This window comes from Eschscholzia californica, unplaced genomic scaffold (assembly GCF_041429995.1).
Source record: "Eschscholzia californica isolate CP2 unplaced genomic scaffold, dmEscCali1.0.p SCAF_5, whole genome shotgun sequence".
In the NCBI taxonomy this organism is placed as follows: Eukaryota; Viridiplantae; Streptophyta; class Magnoliopsida; order Ranunculales; family Papaveraceae; genus Eschscholzia; species Eschscholzia californica.
Window position 1 is genome coordinate 4,615,570 of NW_028238472.1, and position 16,377 is coordinate 4,631,946.

Consider the following 16,377-nt stretch of genomic DNA (forward strand, 5'->3'; position numbering starts at 1 on the left):
TCCCAACCTGACACTTTGGACCTGCTTTTTAGTTTTTGCCTACCTAGGATGGGAATCCTATTAAGGGCCTCCTTTTGGACCCTTCACCCAATCCCCCATTTTTTATTTGACTATTATTCTCATATATATATAGCTTTTCGATAAAAAAACAAGTGATTTCAAAATTTCACATGAGAAGAAATAAGATTTATGTGAACATTTCATTAATAGTTTAAACAACAAATCTTTAGCAAATCGAACAATCAAGAGTTTATAATGTATGTGATCATTGGTAATCTGGGGATAAAGAAATTATTAGAACATAGGATGGAACCTAAAGAAATTGATAAAACTTGACTTAGCAAAAAAAAAAGGTCAAAATAGATGTGGTTCAGAAATAGTGGTCATAAATTGAGACCAAAAATGAAAAAGACAAGATATAAGGGGCTAAAACGAAATTAATTCAAAAAATAAGAAAAAAAATTCAATTTGAGGGAGGTAGGAATCTAACACGAGATTTGTGGTGCTGGTGAGAGGGCCGAGAACACCCTGGCTGGCACTGCTGTTAGTTAAAGATATGCATTTTTTCAGTACTAGTATGCATTCGGCCCCTGGCTGCAGCCAGGGGCTGCCTCTGCATAGCTCCCCCCCCAGCCAGGGGCTGCCTCTGCATAGCTCCCCCCCCCCCCCCCCCCCTCCCTCTAAAAAAAACCAAGAACACTTACAAGCATTGCAACCAGAAGGACCAACAACCCCACGAACAACAAAGCAAAACTACAAAGAAATCAAGTAGCCTTAGACGAACAACAAAGCAAAACTACAAAGAAATCAAGTAGCCTTAGGCCATTTTCGTAATATAATCACCCCTTCACGATCCTCCTTCAGAATGATTAGTAACTCTGAAGGCAAGTGCATAACATCAAGGAGCATTGTACTCGTGGTCCTCATCTTGGAGAGACAACCAGCAGCCTGGTTAACCTCCCTGTAAGTGTACTGAAGACTTAGAAGATTGACTCTTATATGATAAATATAAGGGCCCCCTTAAGACTTGAGTATTGACTTTCATATACACAAAAGATCACGTAAGGACTTGAGAATTGCCTTTACATATAAACAAAGGACCACTCTAAACATTTGTATGCGTTCTGTTTAACAGATAAAGATTAAATTATATTATCTTGAAAGTAAGAGTAACATTATTTGTTGCAATTCCACGTCCCTTGAGATAGGGTCAAGATTCTAGGCTATAGGTGTGAACTTAGTAGTTGCATAGATTATTAATGGTCTCATTGGGCATTTGCTAGAACCTAAAACTAGTATCCATTGAATATGAACAAATAACTAAAAGAATATTATAGATTAAAATTTTGGTTTATCAAGTCCAACGGATATTGTTCAACAAAAAACAATCCAACGGATATATTTAAAAAAAAAATCCCATGGGATAGTCATAAAATCACTATGCATATTTTTATGCTTAGTTTAAACCTTAATAATGTATATTTCATAAAATCATACTACATAAAAATAATGTATATTATTTTAAAACCTATAACACGTTTAAGTTTTTTTTTTAAATATTAGATAATACTAATACAACCAATTTTATTTTTGTTTAATAGTTTAATAAAAGAAAAAATTGTGTCTAGTAAATAATTTTGGGAAGTTAAAACATAGTTGTATTTAGCAATCTAAGATTCAAAAAATTATTTGCTAGATAAAACCAATAAATCGATCTTTGGTGTTGTTTAGCTATTTAATAAAAAATAAATAGTTGTGTCTAGCAAATAGCTTTATGAAGCAATTATGCAGCTTCGTTTAGCATTTGTCTTTGATATTTTCTCTGAAATAAACACAAGGGACCTACTGAAGACTTAGAAGATTGACTTTATATGCTAAATATAGGATTCCCCTACAGACTTGAGTATTGACTTTCATATACACAAAAGATCACCTAAAGACTTGAGAATCGACTTTACATATAAACAAAGGACCACCCTAAACATTTGTGTCAAGACCACAGGCTATATGTGTGAATGTATAGACTATGAATGGTCTCGTGGAGCAGTTGCTTGAACCTAAAACTAGTAGCCATTGAATGTGTGGTCTGACGTCAAAAGCAGAGATGATATCGATATCTACTAAGACCTGGAGCATTACCCTAGTCTTAGGATCTAAAACACTTTAAGACTTCCAATTCTAGTTTATCTATTTTGATCTCTAATATGACTGTGACGGTAGTTAAATAGAGATATCTCAAGAATGCACTCTATTTTTAGGGTGTCCTCTTGAGATATCTCTTATTGTCCCACTCATCAGTTTTAATATCTAAGAGCATCTCCAATGAAAAACCCAAAAAATCCCTATTCGTCCTATTTATCGAGTTTCAATCGAGGTTTTCACTCCTAGGTGGCGACGAAAATAGAGATCATGAATTCTTGTACGTCTCCAATGCAAATCTCTAAATTTTTTTATTTTACTTATATGTCATGGTTATTTTTGTAAAAGAGTAATTAGTTATTTTAGAAATATACGAAGACATGAAATCATTTGGTTGAAATTTAAATATTGATGAGTTGGACAATTAGAGATATCTCAAGAAGACACTATAGAAATAGAGATATCTCTATTTCACCCTCGACACATCATCTTTGAGATCGTAGTTGAGTTTTGCATTGGAGATGATTTTTTAAGAAAAACTTAGAAAATCCTATGTAGCACTCCGAATTTCTAAGATTGAATTTTGCATTGGAGATGCTCTTAAAAGAGACTCTCAAGAGAGACACTATAAGTCTCCTTGAGCATCTCTAAGTGCCATTCTAAAATTTTAACCAATAGAAACCCTTGTTTTTTAACTATTTTTTTTTTTAACTATTTTAGAGATATCCATTGAAGACAAATAATTTAGAGTGTCTCTGTATTGACACTTAGGAAAGAGAATTTTCATTGCCACTTGACAACTAGTTATTGTAGAGTGTTTGTTAGAGTGCCCCATTGGAGATACTCTTACTTTTGTGGGGGTTCGGGATCTCTTAATCTCGCTGATTTTTGGAGAAAATAAAAATGATGAAAGGTATATGTTCCCATTAACTTTATTTTTTATGTAAAAGTATTTAAATTACTCAGATCACCTATAGAAGATTAGGTGTATCGTAGTGAACGAATTTCGGAAAACAATGGTTTTCTAAGTGAAAAAGAGGAAACAAGTAAAAATAGGTCCATAGTTAAAAAAAAAATAGGTGGTCCACCCACCTTTTGGTGTAGCGGTACAGAGCCGGCCCAAGTATATCGGACGCCCCAAACGAAATAAAAAATTGGGGCCCCATACAATGGATATTAGAAAAAAGTTAAATGAAACTTAAACAATGCAAAGGGTAGGAATCGAACCCTTGACCTTTTATCCAAGATCTAAACACTTTATCACTAAGCTACGCCTTAAATTATGTTTGAAATTAGTTTAAAGTATAATTAGTTTTTCGAAAATTACATACGAAATAGGAAACATGAGGCCCTTGATTATTTGGGGCTTTGGTGACTTTGGTCACAGGCCGCCCCTATAGTGGTAGGACATTCCTCTTGAGCTCATGAGATCTGGGGATCGAGTTTGGGTGGAAGCATTTTATCCCCAAGATTTATCCTATATAATTTGAGCCCTAAATAAAGTAAACGTTGACAGGTTTTAGGCTCTTTGTTATTGGGCTTACGACTAACATAGATCGTTTCTCAAATAAAAAAGTAAGAAATAGGTGATTTGTCTCGTTTAATTCATATAGAAAGATGTAAATCATATATCAAATTAAAATTTTGTGAATACGAAATCACGATCTGTTCGAAATTATTCAATATCAAATACAAAACTTGTGACCCAGTCATACCTCTGGAGATCTAAAATCCGTATATCTTTGTACTCTGATTGATAATTTCTTATAACTAAAATAATACTCGTATTTAATATTTTATAACTAAAATAATATTTCATAGTAATCAAAATGTTATCATAATTATGGGAAGGAAGGCGAACAAAATTAGGTCATTTATCTAGTTTAAAATGGGATCCCAAACATTGGTGGTCTGATTCCAACGAGAGGCTCCATTATCTGTAATTTGTACAAGACACTCTTTCTTACATGCCTCATGATCTCTAAAACTTGAATAAAACCTAGAGAACCCAGTCCTTCCCCATTCTCCTTTACAAAATGAGTATCTGTGAAATACTCTTCCATCATAACCAGGCACTCCGACTAATTCTTCTTTTCCCGATCCGATTGTGTGAGAAGATCGCCAATCCACCCACGCTCCACACTCTATGTACACATTCGTTCCATTAACTAATCTGTTCTGTACCCGAATCTTATCTGAAGCGCATATATCGAAGATCGATGCCAACATTACAAGCGTAGTGAAGATCATAGTAGACCTAACGGAACCCATTTTCGCAGTTATTTTTTATTTCCTTTGTACTCAAGAGATTAAAATCCTAGTGTTTTAAATATATATACTTTTATGTATTTACAGAATTTAAGTATACTAGAATAAATAGGATGGGAAGGTACCTCATTAAATTGAGAATTTGACTATACTTTGTTCTTATTTACGTTACGTTCTCAAATTTAAGGCAATTCTTGTACCTCAACATTAAATAAAATTCTTTGCTTTAACATTATCCGGACATCTTCAACAAAAAATGCTCGATTCGTACAAAGATTACGTAGACGAATCAAAGTATGTAACAAAGTAGAACGAGAAAAACAAGTTAAAAATTGCAAAAATGTGAATTAGGCTTGATCCACTATGATCAACGTCTTAACGCTCATAATATTATCATCGACATTGTTCGAGTTTTATGTCTAATAATATAGAATAATCATGTCCATAAATAATCTAGGAAATGGAACCAATGTTTGAGAATTGTCCCACATGGGAGAGATGTTAGTATGTTTTGTGAACCTTATTTAAAATGAGAGAACTATATAGATTAAACCATTCATTAATGGAAGAATTTCTTGGTGTTCACTGATGTAGACAGTGGCGAAGCCAGAAACTTTTCTTTGTGGGGGCACTGTTAAACAGTAAAAAAAGGAATACCGTCACTGATGACGAATTGCAGAACTTCATTACTAACCTCTACCGAAATTAGTTATAAGTCTAAATTGCAAAAAAAAATCATATGTTTTTCAAACCAATGACTTCTATATGTCATAGCAATACTATCAACTAGTTAGGCTACAACTAACTGTAACATGTTTTGACTAAAATCTAAACATAAATAAATAACACTTGCAGTTAAATTAAATAATGTTTAGATATATACATAAGAATGAAGAATTAATAGGACCCAAGGGTAATATGGCGATGCAAATAACTCTATCTGAAGTTGGATGAATTTACAAAGAAATTGAAACAAAAGAAATTTGATAAAAAAAAGTAGGAGTTAAAAAGAAAATTTGAGGTACCAATTAGATTGGCAAAATAAATTGAAAATTTTAGAAAGCCCCCTTATAAGTATTAATGGCGCCTCCTTCAAGACAAACTTGAGAGAAGCGCCTTAAACACTAAAACAGGCACCCCTTAAAAGGTCTCACAATGAAACACCTAAAATTAATACTCTAGTGGGTTTCGAACCCATGACGTGTGGTATGGCCGGGAGAGACTCAACCACCGAGCCAACTACGACTTTGTGTCATACTTTGACAATCACCTATATTATTGTACCTAAATCCGACCCTGTAATTTTCACACTTAAATACGTTTTTATCTCGGAGCCGTGGGGGCCTGCGCCCCTAAGTGGCTCCGCCCCTGGATGTAGATTGTTGCGGAAGCGTAAAAATAATGGAATCCACCATTGTTATTAAACTAAACTAATGAAATAAAGATGATAAAATAAAGATAAAAACGATAAAACGATAAACTTGATTAATAATAAACGATAAACTTGATTAACAATAAACTTGATTCATAATATTCTCTGATCTGAATAACAAGGACAGACCTGACTTCCTTTTATAGGAACTTAGAAACTTCTAGATAGACTCAAATTAGGATTCCTAAATATGAAAGATACTCAAATATAGAAACTTCTAAACCTAGACTTAGTAGGAAATACTAAAACATGGAAACTCCTAAACTCTAACCCTAATGGACTCGGCCATGAGGCCCTCTAACTAGTTCGGCCGTGAGGCCCATCTTGATGGTCTCCATCATACTCTCCGTCCGAGAACGAACTTTTCCTCGAGTGAGACTCAACAATGCAATCCTTAATTCCCACTTCGAGCGAACGGTGCATTGGGGTCGAAGGACACCCACTTGGACGAAATCATTAGCTTTAATCTCATAGTGCAAAGAATCTTGCAAAAATAAATGTAGGAAAAAAACTTCCAACAAATTGCAACATCTCCCGTCATCTTTTAATTTGATGAAGAAGACCACAAACACCACATAATATTTTATGGAAAAATCAACCTTGAATTTCTTCACTTGAACGATCTTCCCACGTTCATCTTCGTGTTGCTTATAAACCAAACTCGAATATGGCTTAATCTAATCTAAACTAGAATGAACTGACCTTTTCAAGCTAAAAGAGGATAATTCACTTTGTTCTTCTTGTTCCTCCGTCATTGAGAAAATTTTATTTTTTTTGTCAAGAACTTCTTCAATACCAACGAACACGGTGACCGAAGTAACATTCGAGAACTGTCTACTGGATTCAATCTTTGTCTCCACATAAGAAAAATATTCATCTAAAGGAAGAAAAACATACCTAAAGATGCTTTTCAATGTAGTCCAATCGTCGACGAATTTTTTTCCTTGATCAATGAGTCTCCATTGCATCTCGTTGAATTTTTCATAGACTCTTTTAGACAAGTGTTGTTCGATGACATAACCTTATCTTCGTCATGGACTTCTTGGTTTATAAACCAATCTTCCATCTGTTGAATCCAAAAATCTATATGATATTGATAATCAAACATAGAAATTTTGGAATCGACATTAATTTTGTTTTGATCTTTTCGATAAACATAGAGTTGTTGTGCATCTCTTAAAGGATCCCAACCTAAACGCGGAAGATTATTCCAGCATTCAAGATGAGAAGTATTTAAAAAAAAATTATCTGTTCCCAGATTCTTAAAGCTCTGAATACCAGCTGATGTAGATTGTTGCGGAAGCGTAAAAGTAATGGAATCCACCATTGTTATTAAACTAAACTAATGAAATAAAGATGATGAAATAAAGATAAAAACGATAAAACGATAAACTTGATTAATAATAAACGATAAACTTGATTAACAATAAACTTGATTCATAATATTCTCTGATCTGAATAACAAGGACAAACATGACTTCCTTTTATAGGAACTTAGAAACTTCTAGATAGACTCAAATTAGGATTCCTAAATATGAAAGATACTCAAATATAGAAACTTCTAAACCTAGACTTAGTAGGAAATACTAAAACATGGAAACTCCTAAACTCTAACCCTAATGGACTCGGCTATGAGGCCCTCTAACTAGTTTGGCCGTGAGGCCCATCTTGATGGTCTCCATCATTCACTAAATTGGAGCCTTAGCCCCTTAGCAAATTAAAAGTACACCAACCTGAAGGCTTGTAAAACTAAGTGTACCTGGAATGATAATTCCTTTTGGGAAATAGTAGACTTCCCGGACACTCTCCTGAGTGAATCTCGGCCGGGTGAGGTGGACTGGCCGGGCCAGATTTAGAGAGAGAAAGTGAAAACTTGCATACCAAAGTATAATTTAACCAAAGGAATATGGGACGAATAAAGTGAAAAAGAGTCAATAGTTCAACTTCAACATAAAACGTAAATAATGAAAAGTAAGAAAGACGACGATTGAAGTGGGTGCGGCTGGTCTGTTAATGGGCATATAAACACATCCACTTACCGAATCAGACCAGTCGGTTATTGGAAATCTGTAACGTACCAAACTGCTCGTTGTTTGGTTTGAAAACAAACCGGACCGGGTTAGATCGGTGTGGTCCATTTTTGCACACCCCTACCCTCTAATAGAAACTTTTATTCCGGTTGAAATGCAACTCCTGTTCCATTCCTAAGCGCCGAACACAATAACATTATATTTAAATAGTGCCTCAAACATGATTCAATGTACAAGTTAGTTTCTTCCGGAGCAAAAACTCCCGCCACATGGGAAATTGTTACGATAACATAGAGATTTTTTTTTAGTTTTTCTCTCTTTTTTCTTACGTAAAAATGTCAATCCCATTTTGGCCCCTAAAAGATGACCAACTTCCAATTTTCTCTCTTTTTTCATTCTTTCATCATTTTTCTGTCTGATGTTAGTGGATTGTCTTCTCTTACCGAATGCTCTTGTGGATGCAAAGACAAACATACAATCACTATCTGTTCGAATTTATATTATTCAATATCAGTCTATCCTAAAGTCCGTACATATCTGTACTCTGATTGAAATAATATTTAATTTTTTATAACTAAAATAATATTTCATTGTAATCAAATAAAGTAACATAATCTTCCCATTTTTATAAGTAATACATCAATAATGTTGTCCTAATCATGTGATGGAAGGAATACGAAATTAGGTCATTTATCTAGTTTAAAATGGGATCCCAAACATTGGTGGTCTGATTCCAGCGAGAGGCTCCATTATCTGTAATTTGGATAATACACTCTTTTATACATGCCTCGCGATCTTCATAACTCAAAAAAAACCTAGAGAACCCAGTTGTTCCCCATTTTGCGTGACAGACACCAAACCACCTGGGCAGTCTAATTAACTCTTCTTTGCCCGACTCAATTACTTCATCAAATCGCTAGTGCAGCGATCCACAATGTACCTGCACATTCGTTCCATTTGTTAGTCTGTTCCGTACTAGCATATGATCTGAGACGCATACATCTAATATTGATGCGAATATAACGAACGTAGTGAAGATCATCATGGAAGACCTAATGGAACTCATTTTCTCAGTTATTTTACTTTGTACCGAAGAGATTATAGTCCAAATCCTATTGTTTCAAATATATATACGAACTTTCATATATACATATAAGTTACATAATTTAAATATATCAGAATAAATAGGATGGGCCGTTATCTCAGTAAATTGAGAATTGACTATATTTTGTTCTTATTTACGTTATGTTCTCGAGTATAAGGCAATTCTTGTACCTCTACATTAAATTTGGTTAATGTACTCGGTAGATATACTTACATAGACTAACTTCTTCCCCTTACCTTTTAGTCCCAAGTCTGATATAACCTCGCATAACTTTAACCAATTTCGTCAAAAATTACACCTTGGAGAGTGCCAATCTATTAGTCCACCTCCCAAGTCCGATTTGACGTTGGATAGTTTAGTCAGTAACTCAGTATATAAGTTTCTTTTTCTTTTATTTCGTAAGTTGATAGTTTAGTTTCTCATAAAAAAAAAAGTTGATAGTTTAGTAGTTATTAAGATTTTATGAAAGTCATAACTTCTAATTAAATTAATTTTTTTGTTAAAGATATTTAAATTACTTGGTAACACCTAAAAACGATTAAGTCTAAGTGTAACAGAGTGAACGAATTTTGGAAAACAAACGTTTCCTAAATAAAAAAAAGAAAGAAGATAGGTGATTTCGCTCCTTTTTAGTTATATACAAAGATGTAAATTATACATCAAATTAATTAAAATTTTGTGAACATAAAATCACGATATGTTCGAATTTTGTGAACATAATATCAGTATACAAAAATTCAAAACTTGTGATCCAATCGCACCCCTAAAGATCTTTCGTACATCTTCGTACTCTGATTGATAATGTCTTATAATTAGAATAATATTTAACTTCGTAACTAAAATAAAATTTCATAGTAATTCAATAAAGTAACATAATCCTCCTATTTTTATAAGTAAAACATCAAAATGTTATCATAATCATGTGAAGGAATGAAAACAAAATTAGGTAATTTATTTAATAGTTATTTAAAATGGGATCCCACCCATTGGTGGTCTTATTCCAATAGTAAGCTCCATTATCTGTAATTTGAACAAGACACTCTTTCTTACATGCTTCATGATCTCTAGAACTAGAATAAAATAGAGAGAACCCATTTCTTCCCCAGAATCCTTTACAGTAAGAGTACCTAATAATTGCATAGTCTCCATCATAACCAGGGACTCCGACTACCTGTTCTTTGCCGGACTCAATTTCCTGAACAGATCGCCAGTCCACATACGCTCCACACTCTACGTACACTGTCGTTCCATTTTCGAGTTTGTTCTGTACCCGAATGTCATCTGCGGCACACATATCTAAGATTGATCCCCACATTACAAGCATAGTGAAGATCATGGCAAACCTAATGGAACTCATTTTCGCAGTTATGTTATATTTTTCTCTGTACTGATGAGATTATAGTTGAAATCCTAGTGTTTCAAATATATATACTTTTATGTATATACAAGTTACAAAATTTAAGTATACTAGAATAAATAGGGTGAGGGAGGTACCTCATTAAATTGAGAATTTGACTATATTTTGTTTTTATATACGTTATGTGTTGGAATTTAAGGCAATTTTGTACCTCAACATTAAATAGAAAATTTTCGATTAACTTATTCCGTAGCATTGGGGTGGCTTAAAATTCGAGTGCGCCACTTCAAACGGGGCTCTTTACACTACAATATCAAAACTAAAATTTTAAACGTGAGTCTATTGATTTTGTGCACATAAAAGTTTAGGAAATACTCATTATCGGGACACTATAACTGTAGAAGCTTAACTCGCAACAAAAAGAAAAACTTTAGAAGCTTATCACTCGTGATATGTGTGCGCAAGGCCCCAATTCAGCAAGTGTTGTGAATGGGAACAAGTAGGCTAGGAAAATATACGTACTTACATATCAAGGAAGGTTTTTGATAGTAAGTTTTTTAAAAATAGGACTTAATGTTTTGCTGCGAAGTATTCAACTTAATCATCTTTTCATATCAAGTTCGATATTTCAGGCATCAATATCTCATACACTATGAGTCGGAGAATTTTTAGCTCTAAACTCTAAGAGGTCAACCGTCAACTAAAAGAACACGATAATATGTAAAAGTACGCAATCGAATAGGCAGAGTTTACTCACAATCTCAAAAAACATCGCATCTAATACCCGAATAAAAAAGGGACATCTTGGGTCAAATTCGCAGCCTTAAATGTTACTTTGATACGTCATTTTTACCATGTACCTAACTGGATTAGCATACTATAGTTTAACATTCTACATTTTTAATCAAATGAAGTACAAATGATCTAATTGAGGATCGTGATCACAATGACATTGTCCATCTATTCAGATTACAATGACATTGTCCATCTATTCAGATCACATCGACTACAAACATCTCTCAAAAACATAGCAAAATACATAACTAGAAAAGTAAAGAGACGGGTGGAAGTGGAAAGATGGTGTTGACGATAGTGATGATGGTTGGTTGTGGCAGTTGGTGGTGGTGGTGGAGAGATGGTTTTTATTCTTTCACCGCCTTTTTTGTGTGGGTTGAATCATTGATTTGGTTATAGTAAAAAAATCATGTGTGTCTGTAGAATTTCCACAGTGGAGATATTACAATTTACAACACGAAAAATGTTAGAAAACAAGAAAAAATAGACAGACTCATCTGAAAGTTCATGTTAGTTGGTAGAATAGAAGACACAAACTAATATAAAAGACACAATAGTTTACGTGGTTCGGTCGGAGGATCACGACCTACATCCACGGAGAAAGCCATGAATGGCTATATTCTATTATCTCCACAATTGTGGGATTGATTGGTTACAGACTCGAAGACTCAATGCAACTCAATTCAATATAAAATACATAGAGGTCACTTCTATTTATAGAGTGATTCGGGTTTTTTTTGTTCCCTAACATTACTCTTACAACACTTCTTTCACTTCTTTATCATGCAGCTTGGTAACTCTATGGTCTCTTCTCTATGACAACCTTATTTCCACTCATTCCATTCATAATGTGACTACTTGTTGGGTGAGAACATAAACATAACCAAGTAAATAGAGTAAGGGAGTACTTACATATAGGTCATTTGTCTAGTTTACTTCATACATAAAAATGTAAATCATATGCCAAATTTAAAATTTGTTAGCACAAAAATCACGATTTGTTCGAATTTAAATTATTGAACATCAGTCTACGCAGATACAATTCTTTTTATCCACTTATACCTAATATCCCTGGAGATCTGAAGTTCGTGTACCTCCGATTGATAATTGCTTATAAATAAAATCATATTTCATAGTAACCAAGTAAAAAAAAAACATAATCTTCTCATTTTTATAAGTGGTGCATCAAAATGTTATCGTAGTAATGAGAAGGAAACCAAAATTAGGTCATTTATTTTGTTTGAGAACCTCAATGGGATCCCAAACATTGGTGGTCTGATTCCAACGGTAAGCTCCTTTATCTGTAATTTGGACACGACACTTTTTCTTACATACTTCACGATCTCTTAAACTAGTATAAAATCTAGAGAACCAAGTGTTTTCCCATTCTCCTTGACAGAAAGAGAACCTCGAAGTTTCATGCGAATCATAATCAGGCACTCCGACTAACTTTTCTTTGCCAGAGCTGATTGTGTAAAAAGTTCGCCAGCCCGGCAACGCTTCACATTGCACGTACAAATCCGTTCCATTTCTTAGTTTGTTCTGTACACGGATCTCAACTACTGAGACGCATACATCTAATATTGATGCCAATATTACGAGCGTAGTGACGATCATGACAGACCTAATGGAATTCATTTTCATAGTTATATTATATTTTTCTCTGTACTAAAGAGATAATAGTTCAAATCCTACCGTTTCAAATATATATACTTTTAGGTATATATAAGTTTCAGAATTTAAGTATACTAGAATAAATAGGATTGGCAGGTACCCCGTTAAATTGAGAATTGACTATATTTTGTTCTTATTTACGTTATGTTCTCGAATTTAAGGCAATTCTTGTATATCAACATTAAATAAAAGAAATTTTGGGTTCCTAGTCCAAAAATCTACCCTTAAACACACATTTAGTCCACCCTAATATTGATATAGGATTTTAAGCCAAAATAATAATTAGAATGGATATTTAGTCCAAATTAGTTAAAGTATGTATATATATCAAAGTTAATGCGTTTTTCTACTTATTGTTTCTTGTTTTGTTTCATAAATTACCTGTTATTTATTGTTAAAGTTTCATACTTTATTTCATTTTTTTTATATGTGTCATACATAACACATCATGTATCAACAATGTTTCTTCCAAAACGGAAAAAGACTAAAAACCCATTTTTTGAGAAGATTGGACCTTAAACCCTTTTTGAACTTTATTTTGGACTTAAAACTCATGGACTAAATAAAATTCTTGGGTTGACTTACTTTGTAGATATATTTATATAGGCAAATCAAAATATGTAGGAACATAGAAAGAAAACCCAAACATGTTAAAAATTGCAAAAATGTGAATTAGGGTTTGATCCAGCATTGTCAACGTCTCAATGCTCATAATATTATCATTGACATTGTTAGAGCTTTGCGTCTAAACAATCTTGTTCAGAAATAATCTAGGAAGTGGAAGTAATGGTGCGAGAATAGTCCCACATGGAAGTGATCTTACTGGGAGTTCGTTCAATCACACTTGGCCTAATATCGTAAGGCTTGTAAAGCTTATGTTATTTACAAACATAACTTCCATGTTACCATGAAATTATTTAGATTAGCATAATATAATTTAAACATTCTACATTTTTAATCAAATAAAGTATAAGTGATCTAATTGAGAATGATCACATTCTCCATCTATGAAGAGCACATCCACTAGAAACATCTCTCAAGAAAAACATAGCGAAATCCGATGCTAGAAAATTAATAAGAAAATCCCACCCCTTTCAAGAGAAAATTTTATTATGCTTGGAATGCAATTTTTTGTTCAATTCTTGAAAGACAAACGCAGTAGTATTCTATTTCAGTGTCTCAAACACGACCCAATATCCACATTTGTCTCCTCCACTAGCGGAACTCCAACTATATGGGAAGTGTTACGGGCACATAGGAATTTTACATGGTCAACACATGGATGATGACACACGACGTCAGGACCTAAATTCAGACGTTTACAATAAGCTCAGAGACGTTACTATTACACGAAAAGAAGAAAGAAAAATTCTATCTTCCTCCACCATCTTCTTCTTCACCGCGGCCACCACCACTACCTCTCTCCACTCGCTAGAACTCCACCACCCGTTCGTTTTGGGTAACTAGACGAAATAGTCCTTCATTTGGAAGGGTTTTCCAAATGAAGGATAGCCCCTTGTTCGGATTTCCAGACGAAAAGAAAAGGGAGTCTCCTTTTGTTTCTGGCTAACTAGAGAAGAAAGAGGCATCTGGTGGTAGTCGAAGACAGTGAAGATGAGCCAGAGGGAGAGTAGATAGACGGGTGGAAGTGAAGAGATGGTGTTGACGCTCGTGATGATGGTTGGTTGGTTGGTTGTGGCAAATGGTGGTGGTGGTGGAGAGATGATTTTTTTCTTGCACAACTTCTTTTGTGTGGGTTTAACAATTGATTTGGTCACATGTAATTGACCAAGTCGAGTGTAAATTTTGTCAATGTTAAAAATTATGTGTGTCCGTTAACTTTTTGAGTTAAAAAAGAGAATAAGAGAGAAATCCTTTTTTTGAGTTAAGGTCGTCAGACTACGACGTTTTGCTGGGCAAGGTAAATATGCATCGCTTCTAACCATACTTCGTCAACCTGTTTTGACAAAATCTTTCATGAAAAACAATTGCTTTCAACTAATTTGAGCGACCTATAAGCCTGGTAATAGAAGGTGGAGTCTCAATATAAAGCTAGGTAACTCTATGGTACCTTGTCAACAACTCTCGGTTGGAGTTGTAAGATGTCTAGTCTTCCACTTTAGAGGTCAAGGGTTCGAGGCATGCTGACAATTAAAAAAAAACTCATTATTTCCCCTCATCCCATTCATGATGGGACTACTTTTTGGGTGGAACATAAACATAACTAAGTAAAAAAGATAAGCTAGTACTTACATAGGTCATTTGTCTATTTTAATTCATAATAAAATCTAAATATTATATCAAATTTAAAATTTGTGAACACAAAATCATGATGAGTTCAAATTTAAATTATTCAACATCAGTCTACCCAGATACAATTTTTTTTATCCAATCATACCTAAACCTAATACCTCTAGAGATTTGAAGTCCATACGTCTCCGTACTCAGATTGATAGTTTTTTTATAACTAAAATCATATTTCACATTATCAAATAACTAACATAATCTCCTCATTTTTATAAGTGGTCTTTAAAGTGTTATCATAATCATGAGAAGGAAGGAAAAGAAAATTAGGTCATTTATTTAAGTTAAAATGTGATCCCAGACGTTGGTGGTCCGATTCCAACGGTAAGGTCCATTATCTGTAATTTGCACTAGACATTCGTTCTTACATGCTTCATGATCTCTCGAACTAAAATAAAATAGAGACCAAGTAGTTCCCCAAAATCCTTTGCAGAGAGAGTAACTGTGAAATTCTCCCCCATCGTAAACAGGCACTCCGACTAAGACCTAGTGGAATTCATTTTCACAATTACTTTATATTTTTCTTCGTATTGTAGAGATTATTGTTCATATCCTACTGTTTCAAATATATATACTTTTACGTACATATAAGTTACGTAATTGAAGTATACGAGAATAAATAGGGTGGGCAGGTACTTCTTTATTTGAGAATTTGACTATATATTGGTCTTATATACGTTATGTCCTCGAATTTAAGACAATTCTTGTACCTCTAACATTAAATAATCTTGTTTAGTTAACTTACTGAGTCGACATATTTACATAGGCAAATGAAAATTATGTAGCAACATAGAAAGAAAACCACAAACAAATTAAAAATTGCAAAAATGTGAATTAGGGTTTGATCCACCATGGTCAACGTGTTAATGATCATAGTACTATCATCAACATTGTTAGAACTTTGCGCCGAAAATACAACAATCTTGTTCAGAATGTTCTACAAAATGGAAGTAATGGGGTGAGAAATAGTCCCACATGAAGAGATATTACTGTCTTTTGTATGGCATGGTAAAACTTCTCTAGAGATATTGGAGTACAACATTTCTTTGCATATACCTACCTAATAAGCCATTTAATATAGCTATAACTTAGCATAAGACAACAATGCCATATTTTAGGACAATGTGATCTCAAGCACATAACAAATAGTACTTTATTTGATTATGAGTGCAGATATAAACATAATATTGATCTCATGTAAAAAAAGGAATGTCTTTCTCTAAGATCATCCATGTACTATTGAACTTAATATTCTAACTCGTTCAATACGAAC